The sequence below is a fragment of the Asparagus officinalis genome, chromosome 8 (genome assembly GCF_001876935.1).
Source record: "Asparagus officinalis chromosome 8, Aspof.V1, whole genome shotgun sequence".
Taxonomy (NCBI): Eukaryota; Viridiplantae; Streptophyta; class Magnoliopsida; order Asparagales; family Asparagaceae; genus Asparagus; species Asparagus officinalis.
The window spans coordinates 26,556,733-26,575,030 of NC_033801.1; positions in this window are offsets into that span (position 1 = coordinate 26,556,733).

Consider the following 18,298-nt stretch of genomic DNA (forward strand, 5'->3'; position numbering starts at 1 on the left):
TGATTCCGGATCTCGAACTAGACACAGCTCGGCCCACGACCTGCTTAGGTGCCGACATGGCCTAACTAGGCTTACGGTTCGTGGATCGTGGGTCAGCCCATGAATTTTTCATCAAATCTTATTTCCTATTTTTTACCTTTTTAATTATATTAAATCGGTATTTACAATTTTAAAATTATTTCTAGTTTATTTCTTAGTAATTTAAACTTATATTAAATAATTTTTAAACTTGTATTAAATTTTTTTATCATTCCAAATAGACAACAGCGAGCTTAAAGATCGTTGCTTTATTTCTCAACGGGCCAAAAGACCCACGAGCTAAAGACCTATGACTTTTTGCCTTTGTTGACAGCTAGCTATAAACCCTAAGAGCTAAAGGAACAGCTAGAATAATCAAAAAAAATATATCATGGGCTGGGACAGGTCGGGCTGGGCCGGGTAGAGCGTGGGCTGAGCCATTGTGGTCCGGGCTTACTTCTCTGACCCCGGGTCTGGACCGGCCCGTGACCCGGAATATATCATGAGTCAGCTCTGAAAATTCCCTAATGCCACTAGAAAAGAACCGGGGGGGGGTTGAATAGGGTTTATGCTGATCTAATCCGATTTAAAGCTAATTAAAACTAATTAACAATACATCCTAGCAAGATTGATAAATTACAAATATATGTGCAAGGATATACAAGTAACACAAGGGTAAACAAACTACTAAAGTGATAGGGCAATATAAACAACACGCAATTGACAAAGGCGATATAAATGATAAGCATGAATATAAAGGAACGCCAATGACAAATGCAAACAAACGATATGATCACAGAGTTCGGTCCCCACGACCTACGTCTCCGCTCCTCACCTCGAGGAGATCTCTACTATCACAACCGGGTTTTCTACGCTCACCCGAATAACGTTTACACCTCACACTCGGTTTTTTAGTTCACCGAAAACTTTACAATTCACACTCTTACAATCACACTCACTACTACCTCAAGTGTTGGTCTCTAGCCCATGTCTCCCTCAAGTGTTAAGAATTACAACCTACCTCTAGGCATTACCACCTACCCCACTCCTCTTGGGACAACCACGTCTCTCACCACACACTCCTCTCGGTGTACAAGTGTATTACAAAGTGTTCAACACAATTAGGCTCACAATACAAATAAATTTGTTCTCTACAATGGATGAGAACATAATGTAAGCTCACACTCTAAGTCACACAATCCCACAACCCAATTATACAATGTATGCAAATACAATAAGCTCAATGGTTGTGTGTGTAAACAAAGAGTAAATAAAATAAACTAAACTCAATATAAACACTAGCTTAATAAAATGATAATCAAACAATATAAATATAAAACTAGATTGAGTTTAGGGAAACTTCTCTATAGATAACAAGAGAGAGGGAAAAGAGTGAATGCTCAAACACCAATAGATGATCTCCACTTGCTCTCGTGAAATTGTCTTCACAAACAAAACGCTTAAACAAGGCTTAAACACCTTTAAACAAACTAAACAAACTTTTAAAACCCTTGTAAAACTTTTCTCTTAAGTTCATAAAACTGAGGATATGTGGGGGTATTTATAGGAACCCTAAAGCCAAGAGAAAACAAGGCAAAAAGACCAAAAAACCAAAACTGTAAAAAGCTAAAAAAAATTAGCCGTTATAGCATCAGTCGACTGACGGCTTTCATCAGTCGACTGATGAGCTGACCGTTAGAGACATTTTCCAGCTCATCAGTCGACTGACGACCTTATCAGTCGACTGACGACCTTATCAGTCGACTGATGATCTCATCAGTCGACTGGTCAGTCGACCAAAACAAAACAGAAACTTTTTGATATTCTAGGCGATTTCTTCAGTCGACTCATCAGTTGACTGATGTCATCAGTTGACTGACCAGTCAACTGATAACAAGTTATCAGCCTGTTTTGAAACAGAAATCTGATTTTCAAACCTCTTTTATAAATAACAAATAAAATCAGAAAAATATAAAACTTTGGGAAATGATTATAAACATGATAATATACATGTTACAAAAACTGGTTTTCAAAATACACTTCCCATTTGAGAAATCTCTTCATTTTACAAAATGGTTCAAAACATGAAAATGAAACATACTTGTTTTGTCATTTTGACTAAACCATGTTTTGAAAACTTTATAAACTGATTTTATAGACTTGATAAAAGATACAAACTATTGTTGTTAAGTCTATAAACTAAAAGCTCAATATTATGCAAAAATGAAGTTTTGCACAATATGCATTTAACAAAATGATAAATATGAAACATGTATATATATATATGTAAACAATAATATAGGTTTCATATTTATATAAACTTGTAAACTATAAAACCAAAACTTGTGTACATATACATAACTATATATATACATAGAAACCAATAAAATATGTGTATATGATATTGAGTTTAGAGTACTTAACACACATAATATAAAACCTAAACTAAATTACCCAAGCTTGATGAAGGTCTTCAATGAGCTCGACTTGGTAAACTTGCGGATGAAGCTTGAACTTGGATCTTCAACTTGAATTGCAATGCTTCAACCACTATTTCGCCAACCTCCATTGGATATGATCGTGAATGCTCGATTCTATCCATCCTCCAACATTGTTGTTTGTCTAGAATACCTAATAAGAAACACAAACACTAGACAAACAACATTAGGAATTATTTGTAATCATCAAAACAAGATTAGAAGATGTAGGCTCATAACATGAGACCTAACAAGCTCTGGTCCGGCACACTATGGACCGAGCCGGGTCGCGACCCATGACAGGCTAGGCTCGGTCAGCCCGCGGGTCGACCCGGTCCATGCCTGACCCTATCTGATAGAGACAAACCACAAATTCAAAGCCTTTTATAAAATCTTGAGGAAGCAACATTGCATTTACTACAAACTCAAAAAAAAAATCTAGATAAGTTTGGATGAAGAAAAGAATATGGTGATTGCACCTACTTAAAAAGATTGGGAAGCATTGGTAAAGATATTAAATTTGAAATCTTGTACTATTAAGTTTGAAATTTACATATCAAGAAAAGCATAATTTATTTCCAATTATAAGACGATGATGGATATACTCAAATTAAGAACAAATATTTCCCCCAAATTGATGATATGAAGTTTTTATGTGGAGGCAACACTTCAAAGGGGGCACTGTTGTTACTTTTAGGTCTTGTTTGGTTTAAAGTTAAAGGGGGTTAAATTTTATCCGGGTAACTTTACTTTTAATTAATTTTAACTATATTTGTTATCATGTTAAAATTTTATCAAGATTAAAAGTTTAACTATATATAAAGATTAACTTTACTAAGTGAAGGGGTGGGATAAAAAGGGAGGAAAAGTGTGGAATTGGTGCATATAACCACGTACAATCTACTTCTTTATTACTAAAGGAGAACAACAAAAAAATCAAATGAACAGTAACTTTCAAAAATAATCTAAAAATTTAAATGGACCAACCAACGTACTAAAAATTTATAACTAAGGGGGTGTTAGTCAATTGGGATATTTTCATGTAAAATGGGATAATTGTTAAAGTGGAATAATATTTCGCTAGTGGGATATTTTAGTGGGATAACTAGGAACAATTTTGTGAAGCAGGATATTTTGATAAAATAACGTGGGATAAATTTTTATAATCATGAAGTATATATTTATGCATTTTGAAGATATAAATACTATTTATGTATTTTAAACTTACTATTATTAATTGATAATTGCTTACAAGAATGTTCGTTACTATTAAATAACTTTTGGTTAGACTATAAATATTGACAATTATTATTATGATGATGGTCTAATGATGGTGATAACCATAATAGGAAATAAGTAAAGAAAAAAATAAAAAATAACAAAATAAATACGAGTTCTAGTTTTTTACCACATAGTTCCAAGCTAAAACTTGGAATAATTTGAGAGACTAGAACTCTCATTTTTGTATAGAAAAATAAAAAAAGTGGGATAATTTTGTACAATTATCACAATTCTAGTTTTGTTAAAGTTCTGCTTGACTAACACTGTAAAATTTTATTCTAGTTTTAGTTCTATGTGACTAACACCTTAAAATTTTGTTCTAGGTTTAGTTCTATGTGACTAACACCTTAAAATTTTATCCCACAGATTATCCCAGTTCTAATTTTAAGTTCTAGGTGACTAACCCCCTATAAAAGAAAATCTTGCTGTGAACAGTAAAATTTCTCATCTTCCACGTAATTTAATATCAATTTCCCACAACCGTCTATTGTAACTCAGCCTCCCACGTTTCCTATAACCAACTCCCACCTCCGATAATTCCAAACTCTCCCACCTCCTGTAACTCCACGTTCATGCCGGTTTCAAAAATTCTTCAAAAGACGACGCTTAAATAAAACGAGAGAGTGTAAGCGAAGCGAAGAGGGGAGAGCAACGAGACCTCAGATCCCGCAATTTCTAAATCAGATCTGATTCTAAATCCCCCAAAGGTCAGATCTTGGATCCAATTCAAGCTCTAACCCTAACCCCCCTCTCTCGATCTCTACTCAGTTTCATTGGTTTTGTTTCAGATTTAGGGTTTGATAGAAGGAGGGGGAGGAGATGCTGACGAAATTTGAAACTTTGGTCGCGTTTATTGAGAAATTTGAAGGTTAGGTTTGAGGGGGAGGAGATGCTGACGAAATTTGAAACTTTGGTCGCGTTTATTGAGAAATTTGAAGGTTAGGTTTTAGGGTTCGTGCTCTGGAGATGGGGGGAAGAGGCGGAAGTTGACGAAACAGGAGGCCTTGGGCGCCGCCCTCCTATATATGCACTTTATACATATTTTCTGATGATCCTTTTACAATTAGGTTATATATAGTATGGAACTCTTTGTGCAGTAATTTTGTTTTGTTTATTAAGCATTAAGTTATTCATCTGACTGAGTCACATTTCCTACCAGGTCATTAAACATTTTGATGGATGCAAAGCCGACTTGGTTGTTTGTGATGGTGCTCCTGATGGTAAGAAGAGGTGATTGGTACCTTTAGCTGCAACATTTATGTTACTAGAACTTATGTAAATGAATAACTGCAGTTACCGGACTTCATGATATGGATGAATTCGTTCAGTCGCAACTTATTTTGGCAGTAAGTGCAACTTCCTTACTGAACTTTTTTGGTTTTATACAAAGTGATAATTTCGCAACTTATTTTGGCAGTAAGTGCAACTTCCTTACTGAACTTTTTTGGTTTTATACAAAGTGATAATTGATTCTGGGTGATCTGTATTCCTTTGAATTTATGATTTGGACTAATCCTGATGGTTCACTTTAAATGGTTTTTCGACATGTAGGCACTGACCATTGTTACTCACGTGCTTCGAGTGGGTGGTAAATTCATTGCTAAGATATTTCGTGGTACAGATGCAAGCCTCCTCTATTGCCAAGTAAGATCCTTTTCTATGTTTTACCATCCTCACCTCTCTGTATATCCAAAGAAATTAATTGCTTCCACACTTTAATGCTGCCCTCAACGTTTATTTAAAAAAATTCACTAGCCTTTTCCCCTCATCTGTTCCTAAAGATCAAACTGCTTAACTTTTAGCCTAACAAATGCCAACGAAAAAGTTGCATTCATTTTCTTCTTAAGGTGGTAATATGACTATTCATGGATCACATTACTTCTGTAAATAACTATGTTACTTACTCTTCTACTTGACTACATGTGTTGATCATTACATTTTGTTTGGATGTAGGCTTTCCTAAAATCATGATTAATATTTTCTTATGGTCATTTGAAACAAAGTATGATACTTAAGCAAGTAAATAATGTATATTAGGTATATATTCCACTCAGGGGTCTCTATCCAAATTCTTAGCTTTCGGGTCACTCCAAAGTTTATTTACCTTTTTAAGACGAAGTTTCGCATATTATGTGATTCTGAAATAACCAGAGCACAACTATTCATTATATTCAGGAGTATTTTGTTTTCTATCTGAAAAATTAAATTTTTTTTTGATTTTTCTGCCTTATTCAGGGAAGAGAACCACATTATATAACAACAAATATATTAAGCACACATTTCGATTCCCAAGTTCAAATAGATTGAATACGCGTCAAAATCATATCTATTGTGATGAAACAAAAAAAAATCTATCGAAGCATATATTACAAAAGAAGCATGCTATTTCTCTCAGCAATTATATGAGCCAGCACCAATTATCTACTTTCCTTTATAACTAAAGGAAATTCTTACTGTGAACAGTAAAGTTTCTCATTTTCCACGTATTTTAATATCAATTTCCCACAACCGTCTATTCTAATCTGTAAGGAACTTTGAAACGTTTTAGGTGATGGAAATGGAGATGTAGATGTTCTTATTATAATCTGTAAGGATGTTGTGCTTAGCACGGGATGAATACGTCTAAAAATGGTTCCAATAACCTAAAAATGGTTCCAATAATCTAAAAATGGTTCCAATAACCACCATCTAACACCCACTCTCACAACAGTTATCGCTCTCATTGAATCGGAGAAGAACCGGTGATTTTCCACTCTCTTCCTCCTCCTTATAATCTCCCGTGATTCGTCGACGCTGACGTCATCCTACAATAACTCTCCGTTACCAATCTCAAAGTTAAATCTCGATCAAACAGCGAAGCAATGGGCGATGTGATTCAGGTCATGGTCCAGCGAGAGTTAGCCGACAAGCTGTACGAGAAGCGAAAGATCGCCGCTCTTGAGGTGTGAATTTTTTAGGGTTTTGTTTGTTTCTTCGGTCAATTTAGGGCTTTGTTTGAGTTTTTAGGGGTTTAGGATGCTGTTAAATGTAGATTGAAGGGATAGTGAAGCAATTAGCGGTCACTGGCGACCATGAGAAGATAAGCGTTGTGATCAGTATTTTGACCACTAAGTTTACTTATTCACCGCAGACGAATCATATCATTGAAAGGTTTATTTCTTAGATTCTCTATTTTTTTATTGAAAATTTTTGGGTTCTTAGGAGATTGTATTGTTATTGTGTGTAGGGTGGATTATTAGGGCTTGCTGCAGTGACAATTGGATTGGTAACAACAGCTCCCCAACATCTTGATGTAAGAATATGAGTAGCGCATTTGTTTCTTTATTTCTACTATGCTATGAAAATGTACAGAAATGAAACGATTGAGAATGTAAAATTGAAGTCAAATCCTAAATATTATGTGAATTGACACTCTGTAAATAAATATGCTGTAAATAAATAAATATATGAAACTTAGATGGATTCTTAAGAAAAACAGCAAGAAATAGGATGAAATGAAATGAAATAAATTATCTGATGGCGTGTTATTCAAGATTTTGGTTGGTGCACTTATCTCTTGGTTAAATGTTTCTTGAATTCTCTGTTGAATTTATCTTCATGCATAGATTATTTGTTATTGTAGGTAGACAAGAAATGCATGAACTTAGATGGATCATGGTTGTTTCCCTTCTCAAAGGACAATTCAGGACATGTGAGGCTGATAACTTTAGTTTATTTATTGAAATGAGCTCTTAGAGATCACAGTTTTTATAGTTTCAATATTGCTAGGCTAGAGATTAGCTGCTTATATATCTTAAGAAAGAAATTACCCACCTGAATATGATATTTGCATTTACTAATTACATAGCAGACGGGGAATTTATTTTGAGGCAAAGAAATGGGAAAATAATGAAGCAATTAGGTAGTGGGAACTTAAGGAGTAATGATATATTTAGCACATTATATCATGGAAAAATGTATCTTAATTTCTTTTGTTGATTTAATCTACTCCTAATCTACTTTTGATGTTTAGGGGTTATTGATCTAATACAATCTACTTTTGATGTTTTTGATGTGTTCTTGATTTTAGTAATGATTCAAATTCTATGATTTCTATTTCAAATTGTATTTAATCGAAGCTTATTTTTTGGAAAATAAGAGCGATATAGTTAAGAGTTGAGCATTAATTAGAATTAGGGATGATTGGAACTCATTATTTATCCAAAATTAGCAGACACAAATTAGAAGAAAAAGAGGATGTTGATTTAGTGTACTTTCCCCCCTAATTTTTAATTGCAAGATGATTTGGGCCTTCAATTTGCGCTAATGCAACCAAACATGTAAAGTAATGATATTAATTAGAATTATCATCCTTTGTATCCTTAACCTTAAAGATATTAACTGAATGTGTTGAGGTGATCATTTTTGTGTGTGCCTCCATCATGGATAGTTTATATAACCTGCTTAAAAAACACGCTTCATTGACATATTACTCGCAAATTGCAATCCACCAAATATAATACCCTCCATAATTTAGTCAACATCAAAAGATGTATGTTTGTCTTTTTCATGTTTTTCTGCCATACTAATCTGAACTGTAAAACTATTGGAAGAAATTCTAAATTTAGCATACATTAGATATATATATAAATGCTAATGACGTGTGCACAAGATATACCAGTGTTAATGATGAGAAATAGTTTTTTGAATTCGATTAACTTCTATAGAAAGTGAGTTGTAGATGTTCTCTACATTCAAAGACATAGAGGAACATCTATCTGTGAGTATCTTCTGTTCACAATGACAGAGATTTGTTATCATACTTTTGAGTCTATTATATAATTTTAATTAATATGAGCATTATGGACTGAGGAATTAGTGTTCAATTGAGTATGTAGAATATTTTAATGCATCTATCAGCTATGTACATACATCTATGAAAATTCTAAAAGGTACTGCACAATTATGGTGTCTACCCTCGCATATAGATGTTCAATATGTTTCTAACCACTTATGTATGAATTTGATTAACAGCGAATGTAAGGAAAATAATTCCCCCGCTTAAAACCATGCTTCTTAACATACTTAAACTGTCTTTACATTCTTGCAAGACAATTTACTAAACTATATTCAAATTGTACTTTATAGTAACACATTGTTTCGTACTACGGCTTTCGGTATTAGGGGATCTTTCTTACTTGATAAAATTATTAAGTGCATATACTAATGGAATTAAATCTTGATGCAGGAATTGGGTATCTAGCCTTCGATAAAGGAGCACAAATTTTGGACACATAAGATCATTTGTGTACGGTAAAATCAGTTTTCCTTGGGAATTTGCAGAAAATCTTTTAGAAACCGTGCTTTGCACGGGTCTAAATACTAGTTATAAATAACGTCAAAAAAGTTACAAAATTTTACCAAAAATCCCCTAACATAATTTTTTTTACAAATATCACCGTAGAAACCAAAAAATTACAAACAACCCCCAACAAGTCCAAAACTACCAAATAACCCTCAAAAATTTTAAAAATTGTAGACAAACCCTAAAAATTCAAAACATTCAAATGACACTGAAAATTTTCAAACTTTACAATAAGCCCCCTAAAATTTTCAAATTTATAAAGAACACCCTAAAACTTAGAAAATATAAAAAAACCCACCAAATCAAATTAAAGAAAACTAAAAATTTCAAATCTAAAACATCACAATGAAAATCAGCCCCAAAAGTTTTGAATTTGCAAAAAACGCCTTGAAACTTTAAAAACGTGTGAAAAACACCATAAAAATCTAAATTTACAAAAACCAAGAAATTTTCAAACATAAAACAATAAAAACGTAAAATTTAATAATTACAAAAAACCCTTCTAAAGTTTCAAATTTGCAGAAAGCACCCAAATTTTTTTAAAACTTGGCAAAAAACATCCTAAATAATTTAAAACTTATAAAAAAGTTTGAAAATTTCAAACTAATATAGAAAGATGAAAATCTATAAATTACAAACAGCCCCCTAAAATTTTAGAAATTCCAAAAAGCACCGTAAACTTTCAAAGTTGCACTAAGCACCCTCAAAATTCAAAAGTTACAACAAACTTTGTGAATATTTCAAATCAACAAATAGTTCATTGAAAATCTTGGAATTAAAAAAAATCCCCTATATATTTTGGGATTTGCATAACACTTCCTAAAACTTTTAAAATTTACAAAAATCACCCTAAACTTTTAAAAGTTGCAAAAAAACCCTAAAAATACAAACTTTTTGATAAACTCCCTGAAAATTGTTAACCTACAAATAGTAAATCAAAATTCTAGGATTACAAACAGCCCCTTGAAAATCTTAGAATTTGCAAAAAAACTCCCTAAAACTTTTAAAGTTGCAAAAAACATCCTATAAGATTTTAACATTTATGAGAAACATCCTAAAAAGAAAAAAACTATGGAAAGTTGTTTTTTATTTTCAATTTTTGAGGATGTTTTTACAAATTTTTGAAACTTTTGGGGTGTTTTTTTAACAAAGTCGATGTCTTTTAGCAGGCTGCTTGTAATTCCTAGGTTTTCAGTATATTGGTTGTAGGTTTAAAATTATCATGGTATTTTTTTATAAAATTTAGATTTTGAAAGTGTTTTTTGCAATGTTTGAATGCTTTAGGTTATTTTATGCAAACTCTAAAATTTTTAAGGTTCTATTTATAATTCTAAATTTTTAATTTACCATGTGTAGGTTTGAATTTTTCAGGTTTTCGTGTAAGTTTTGGATTTTTATGGTGTTTTTTTACAATTTTTGAAAGTTTTAGGGTATTTTTTGCAAGTTTCAAAATGTTTGGAGAGTTGTTTGTAATTCTTAGATTTTTTTGTGCACTGTATTTGGTTTGAATATTTTAGGAATTTTTATGAATTTTTAATTTTCAAGTCTTTTCCATAAATTTTGAAAGTTTAAAGGTATTTTCTGCAGATCTCAAAAATTTTAGGTGACTATTTATGAGTCTTGAAATTTTGGTGTTATTGGTATATTATGACTCTTGGAGGTATTTTTGTATTTTTTTTATTATTTTGGGTTGAGAACGGAGGAGATCTGTCTAAGTTAAAATTTATTTTTGTTGAAAGGTTATACAAGCATAGAAATATTTCTCCCATTAATATTTCTATGGTATTAAAGTTTAACCTTGATTTCTTTAACCACGTATCAAACAAGCCCTTATAAAAAAACAACTTTTTGCTAACTCTATTGGCTAACAAAGAGCCTTTTGGTACTTTGTGAGATTGTCATCTTTCTTTTTCATTTAATTTCTTGTGAAAATGAATTTTAAAATTTTTAACAATATTAACCTCTTTGACTCTTCTTTGTTTGCCAACATGAAAAGCTTAACTCTTCATTATAACTATCCAATCCAAGTTGTAAGCGGTGGGCAAAGTAATGAACATAGTATGCATATGGACATTCTTGCAAAAATAAACTTTTTAGCCCACTCCATGCACCTCGCATATTGCTAGCCCCATCATAACCTTGTCCTCTTATATTCTGTACAAGCAATCCATTACGATCAAGTATAAGTGAACACATCTTTTTGAGAGTTTGTGCGGTAGTGTCTTCAATACGATCAAGTATAAGTGAACACATCTTTTTGAGAGTTTGTGCGGTAGTGTCTTCAACCCCTATTACATAAAAAATCCTCTCTCTGATAAAACCATCTGCATCAACAAATCTTAACACGATAGCCATTTGCTCACAATTGGATTCATCTCGAGATTCATCAACTAAAATATAAAACTTAAAGTCACCAATTTTTTCACAAATCTTTTTCCTCACCAAGTCACCCATAATTTCCATAATCTGATTTTGAACCATCGGTGAGGTATAACTAGCATTCCCGGGAGCATTTTCTAAGATAACCTCTGCAACTTGCACATTAAGAGTTGCACTATATTTGAGCAATTCAATAAAGTTTCCACGATTTGCTGAATTCTGCAACTTGCACATTAAGAGTTGCACTATATTTGAGCAATTCAATAAAGTTTCCACGATTTGCTGAATTAAGAGATTCGTCATGCCCTCGAAGAGCACATCCTTGACATGCTAGCCAACGAATAGCATTAATCGTGGTGACAACACGCAAGCGATTTTTTTTTATTTCAGCTTCATTTTGTAAGGTCAAATGTTTCTTAATGTTTTGAGATGACTTTTTTAATGCATCAAGCACTAAAACATTTTTTAAATGTATTGATCCTGTTTCTCCTTCATGCACTCGAAAATGACTATCTTTTGAAGAAATGCAGGAAACAGCAGAAGAATCAGCCAGGCAGACTGGCGGTCGACCGCGAACGTGCACGAAGGCCAGTGGGATTCGGAGCTGATGGCGGTCGACCGCGGATGACTGTAATCGATTTAAGTCTCGGGTTTGTGGTTCGGTCGACCGCCGTGGTCGACTGCGAAACCTGCGCGGTCGACCGTCGCGATCGACCGCAAACTGTATTGGGCTGGGCTTTTGGTTTTTGACCCGGTTCGTTTCTGAGTTGATATATAACCCTAAACCTGATTAATTAGGGTTAAGAAAGGATGATTTTGAGCAGTCTTTGAGAGAGGATTATTGCATCTAATTGTGGGAGAGTTGTGAGAGATCTAGAGCTTTGTTTTAGGGTTTGATCGGTGAGATTTGTAACTCTACTTGTATTCTCTGATTTCTAATAGTAAGAACTCCCCCCTTCTTGCCCCGTGGATGTAGGCAACTGGCCGAACTACGTAAATTGTTTGTTCTTACTATGGTTGTACTTTGCTTATTGGTTGTGGTTTATCTCGAGTTATTGTTCGTGTTGCACAAGAAGCTTCCGCCATGCACAACAATTGGTATCAGAGCTAGATTGATAACATGGGAGAAGCAAACATATCATGTTCATCTCTTACAAAGGCGATACAGAGTCTGAGCATCAATAACACGAAGATTGATGTTCCGAAGTTCGACGACAAGATCAATTTCAGATTGTGGAGGTGTTAGGTGATGGATGCCTTGGATGCACAGAATTTAGAGGAGACTCTTGAGTTAAAAGAGAAACCCGCAGATATGGAGGATAAGGTTTGGAGGAAGATGAACAGTAGAGCTTGTGGTGTTATTAGGTCATGCTTGATGCCGGATCTTATTTATGATGTTATGAACGAGACGTTAGCGAAGAAGATGTGGGAAACACTTAATGAGAAATATCTTACGAAGAGAATTGAGAATCGGCTTCACTTGAAGAAGAGATTTTACCAGTTCAAGATGAAGAGGGGAGTTTCCATTAGGGAGCATGTCAACAACTTTACTAAGCTACTTTCAGATATGGCCAATGTGGACATTATAGTTGAGGATGAAGACAAGGCGATGCTACTTCTGTGTTCGTTTGCTGAAGATGATTATGATACGTTCGTTCTCACTATGATAAATGGAAGAACTACAATAAGCTACAAGGAGGTGACCTCAGCTTTGGTGAACTATGAATTGAGAAAGAGTGATGGTGAACCCTCCGAGAAGGCATCGAGAGATGCATTAGCAGTTCGAGGCCGAGATCCAAACCGTCGCCAGTTCAACCGCTCAAAGTCAAGGAATATGAGTGCTTATAAGAGTGTTGCTAGAAATCAATGTCGGTATTGTAAAGAAGAATGATATTGCAAGATTGACTGCCCAAAGTGAAAAGAAAAAGCCGGGAAGAATAAGGGGAAAGTTGCACAAGCTTCAGAAGTGAATGTTGCAAAAGCTATTGGTGAGCATTCAGATTCAGATTCTTCAGGCTATTCATGTCCTGCATTACCGTCGGTTTACTATGCGGATTCCACGGAGTGGATGATGGATTCGGAAGCTACATATCACATTTGTCCTAAGAGGGAGTGGTTCTCTAGCTTTGAGGAGCTGGAAAGAGGGGATGTCGTGCTTATGGGTAATGACCACGTATGTCCTATTGGTGGTATTGGTTCAGTCCGGATTAGGATGCATGATGGTGTAGTGAGGGAGTTGAAGAAAGTGAGGTTCGTACCGCAGTTGACGAAGAACATGGTGTAGTGAGGGAGTTGAAGAAAGTGAGGTTCGTACCGCAGTTGACGAAGAACATCATTTCTCTTGGGACTTTGGAGGCAGCTGTATATCAAGTGGTCTTAGAGGATGCTACAGTGAAGGTCACGAAGGGTTCTATGTGTTAGATATAGGTGCCCTGCAGGCAATTATTATATATTGTAACATGACCTATATGTATATAACATCCTTGTTCAAAATGATAGTATGCTATTTTGGTCAGATTTATCTGATGTTCTAAATATACAGATAATGTCCTTAGAATAAATACTAGACTATCAGACATTTCGGATAGTGATCGTAATGAAGAGATCTGATTAGTCGGTAACGTATATTCTAAAATGTTCCTAGTTGATGAAGTGTTGAGATAGGACATCATCACTTTGGTTTAGACTAGTGTATGCTTTATTTCTCCTTTTGAAGGAGATGATCAATCTCTTAGATCATTGATGTGAGACATCAAGATACAGTATACAGGTGACTCATTAGTGAATGAGTTGACTGAACGACTCGCCGAGAACATCTAGTTGGTAATATACTTAACTGTCAAATAGAAGTTCTCAAGTGATATAGTACATAGTAGTCTCTTGACCTGAGGCATGAGTGCAATATCTTATATGTCAGTAAAGATGTATTTAGACTTTTACCTAACCACAGTTCTTATTGAATTGTGCATAACGGTTCTTGTTGGGTACATCCCGAGACATAAGTAGATATTGAGATGCCAAGAAGGGATTCGTCTCTCCCAGTATAGGGGTTGATGTCATAAGATTGTTTGATATAACTATAGCCTGGAAATCCTTGGCCAAGGTGAATAAGATAAACTGAGTGTCAGTTTGATCTTATAGGTTATGAGTTTAATATCAATAAACACTAATCAAGCTATTAGGGTTTGACAGTTTGCCATACCCTAGGCTCAATAGTTTGACATGGTTTGACGAAGAGACCGGACTGTACGGTATTATCATTGAGTGGTCCTGATAAAATTGGATAAGCATCTTGCAGACCTTTATCACAACTTATACCCGGGTGGTCTTCATGTGTAGCTAGCACCTCTGTTGTACTTATGGATATGATCCACTACCGAGTTTTTTAAGTTGGGCCCTAGAGTCACACCAAGCGCGTACTTGAATCCTATGAAACACAATTTATGGAGTGATGCGTATGATTGATACGCATATATGATTTCTTCCGGATACACATAAACGGTTATGTATATCGGTAAAATCGGAATGCTATGTGCTTAGGAAATGAATTCCAGTATTTTTCCCATAAAGTTAACTTTTAGTCAACTAGTTGACTTTTTGGTCAACAGTTGACTTTTGGTCAACTCTTGATTTATTTGGTCATATAGTGACTAATTAGTTAAAGATTGGAATAATACTATATACCGTATTTATGAAATACTGTATTAGTGATAATAATTTGGTATTCTCATTTATGAAATACACATACCATGTATAATGAGTCATGAGATGAGTCACTTAGTGGTATGGTTTGAGCACATGGTTTATTAGCACATGGTTTTGAAATGTAATGATTCATAAGATGATTCATTGCATGACTCACTTGATTAATCATTAATTTTTGATGATTCATTGCATGACTCATAGGATGAGTCATTCATATCATGAACACATTTCACTCTATAAATATGAGCTCTTTTTCTTATGGAAAGGTTAATGGAAAATTGGCTAAGTGTTTTTTTCCATAAGAGAATAAAAGAGAGCTCTCCTCTTACTAAACTTTAGCAATCTTTGAGCAAGAGGAAGTAGTAGGATTTTAAGAACCCCGGGGTGGATATCTTGCCTTGTGTCTTAAGAAGACTCCCATTTTATCAAGCTCACTTGAAGACTTGGAGATCCACTACAAGGAGATTTTCTACTACAAGGAGCAAGAGCTAGGGGTTATTCGATCTTCCATCGAATCACGCTACGAAAGTATGACTTTCTAACTCTTGTATGCTCACTTAATAATAAGGATCATGTTAGATTTAATTAGACGATCCATATGAATATTTCATGCTCTCTACATGCTTAGTATTTTTGTACATACATGTCTTCCGCTGTGTATTATGCATGTAGACATAGCACGATTTCCTTCACTATGGTGGTGATGCAAGGTGTCAGGAAAAATAACCTATACTACTTGAAGGACAAGACAATTACAGGGGGTCTGACAGCTTCTATCACTACAGAGGAGGATACTACCACCTTATGACACATGAGACTTGGACACACAGGTGATAAGTCTCTATAGTCATTGGCAAAACAGGGGCTATTAAAAGGTGCTAAGACCTGCAAGATAGAGCTGTGTGAGCATTGTGTACTTGGGAAGAAGACTAGAGTGAAGTTTGGCACCGCTGTTCACAACACCCAAGGTACATTGGATTACATTCACACAGATGTTTGGGGTCCTTCCAAGAATACATCTCTTGGTGGGGCTAACTATTTTATCATTTTCATTGATGACTATTCCAGAAGGAATTGGGTATGCCCTATGAAGCATAAACATCAGGTCCTAGATATTTTTGTGGAGTGGAAGAAGAAAGTGGAGCTGTAGACAGGTAGAAAGGTAAAGACTCTACGTTCAGATAACGGTGGAGAGTACAAGAGTGATCCGTTTCTGTAGTTTTGCCGGGATCACGGCATTAGAAGACACTTCATAGTTCGAGAGACACCGTAACAGAACGGGGTGGCTGAGAGATTAAACCGTACCTTGCTGGAGAAGGTGCTGTGTATGATGACACGGAGTGGATTGCCTTGATCCTTTTGGACCAAGGCGTTAGTTTATATGATCCATCTTGTGAACAGGTTGTCGTGCACTACGATAGACGGGAAGACTCCTTTGGAGCGTTGGTTTGGTTCGGTGGATAGTGACTATGAGTCGCTTCGGATATTCGGGTGTCCAGCTTATTATCATGTTAGTGATGGTAAATTAAATCTAAGAGCGAGGAAAGCAGTCTTTGTGGGATTTAGAGATGGAGTCAAAGGCTTCAAGTTATGTGATCCACAGGACAAGAAGATTGTTATTAGCAGAGATGTCACATTTGACGAGGCGTACATGATGAGACCTCGAGCCCCTTAGCAGGTGGAGGGAGACCAGACAGGAGAGATATCGCAGCAAGTGGAGGATGATATGACTCAACTCACTCCAGAGAGCACTGTATCCATTGAGGCTCCTACAGAGGTGACATTGGGAGGAGATGATATGACAGCCAGGCAGATAGAGGATACAGTGGATTATGGGACTCAGGAAAAGGGTCATGTTCAGGGGTCCAATGTAGCAGATAGACCGAGGACAGAGATTCGTCAGCTAGCTAGGTATAATGATGTCATGGTCGCATATGCATTATTAGTGGAGGTCGTTGATGATATGGTTCCAGCCACATTCAGGGAGGCAGAGTCTAGCCTCGATTCGATCAGGTGGAGGGAAGCTATGGAGGAGGAGATGCGGTCTCTTCAGAAGAACGACACTTGGACACTTGCACATCTACCTAAGGGTAAGAAAGCTATTGGTTACAAGTGGGTATATGCGAAGAATGAGGGATCTTCTATTGGGGACATTCGGTTCAAAACCAGATTGGTTGCCAAGGGATATGCACAGCTTGAGGGCATTGATTACAACGAGGTATTTTCACTCGTTGTGAAGCATTCGTCGATACAGATTTTATTAGAGTTGGTGGCACAGTTGGATTTGGATTTGGTCCAGATGGATGTGAAGACAGCCTTTCTACATGGTGATTTAGATGAGGAGATCTACATGACACAACCCCTGGGATTCAAAGCTGTAGGAAAGAAAGATTTAGCTTGTAAGCTGAAGAAATCTCTTTATGGTTTAAAACAGTCACTAAGACAGTGGTATAAGAGATTCGACGGTTTTATGATTGGTCGAGGGTACACAAGGAGCCCATATGACCCATGTGTTTATATGCACAAGCTACATGATGGTGAGCACATATATTTACTTTTATATATTGACGATATGCTTATTGCTTCTAGGAATTCTTCGACTATTCGAAAGTTGAAAGATGAGCTGTCATCCGAGTTTGAGATGAAGGATCTTGGAGAGGCAAAGAAGATATTGGGTATGGAGATCGAGAGAGATAGGGTGAAAGGGAGTTTGAAACTTACACAGAAGAACTACTTGCAGAAGATGTTAAAGAAATTCAGCTTTGACGGTAATGCAAAAGCAATTAGCATACCATTGGCTCCCCACTTCAAGCTTTCAGCATTGATGTCATCTGTTTCAGTTGAGGACAGAGATTATATGTCGAAGGTCCAATATGCTAGTACAGTAGGTAGCTTGATGTATGTGATGGTGTGTACGAGGCCAGATTTGTCATAGGTCATGAGCATGGTATCGAAATACATGCACAACCCCGGTAAGGGTTATTGGGAGGCCGTGAAGTGGATTCTACGGTATGTTCGAGGCACCGTGGATGTTGGTTTAGTATTCCAGAAGGATGAGAAGAATGTGCATGATTGTATTGGATATGTGGATTCA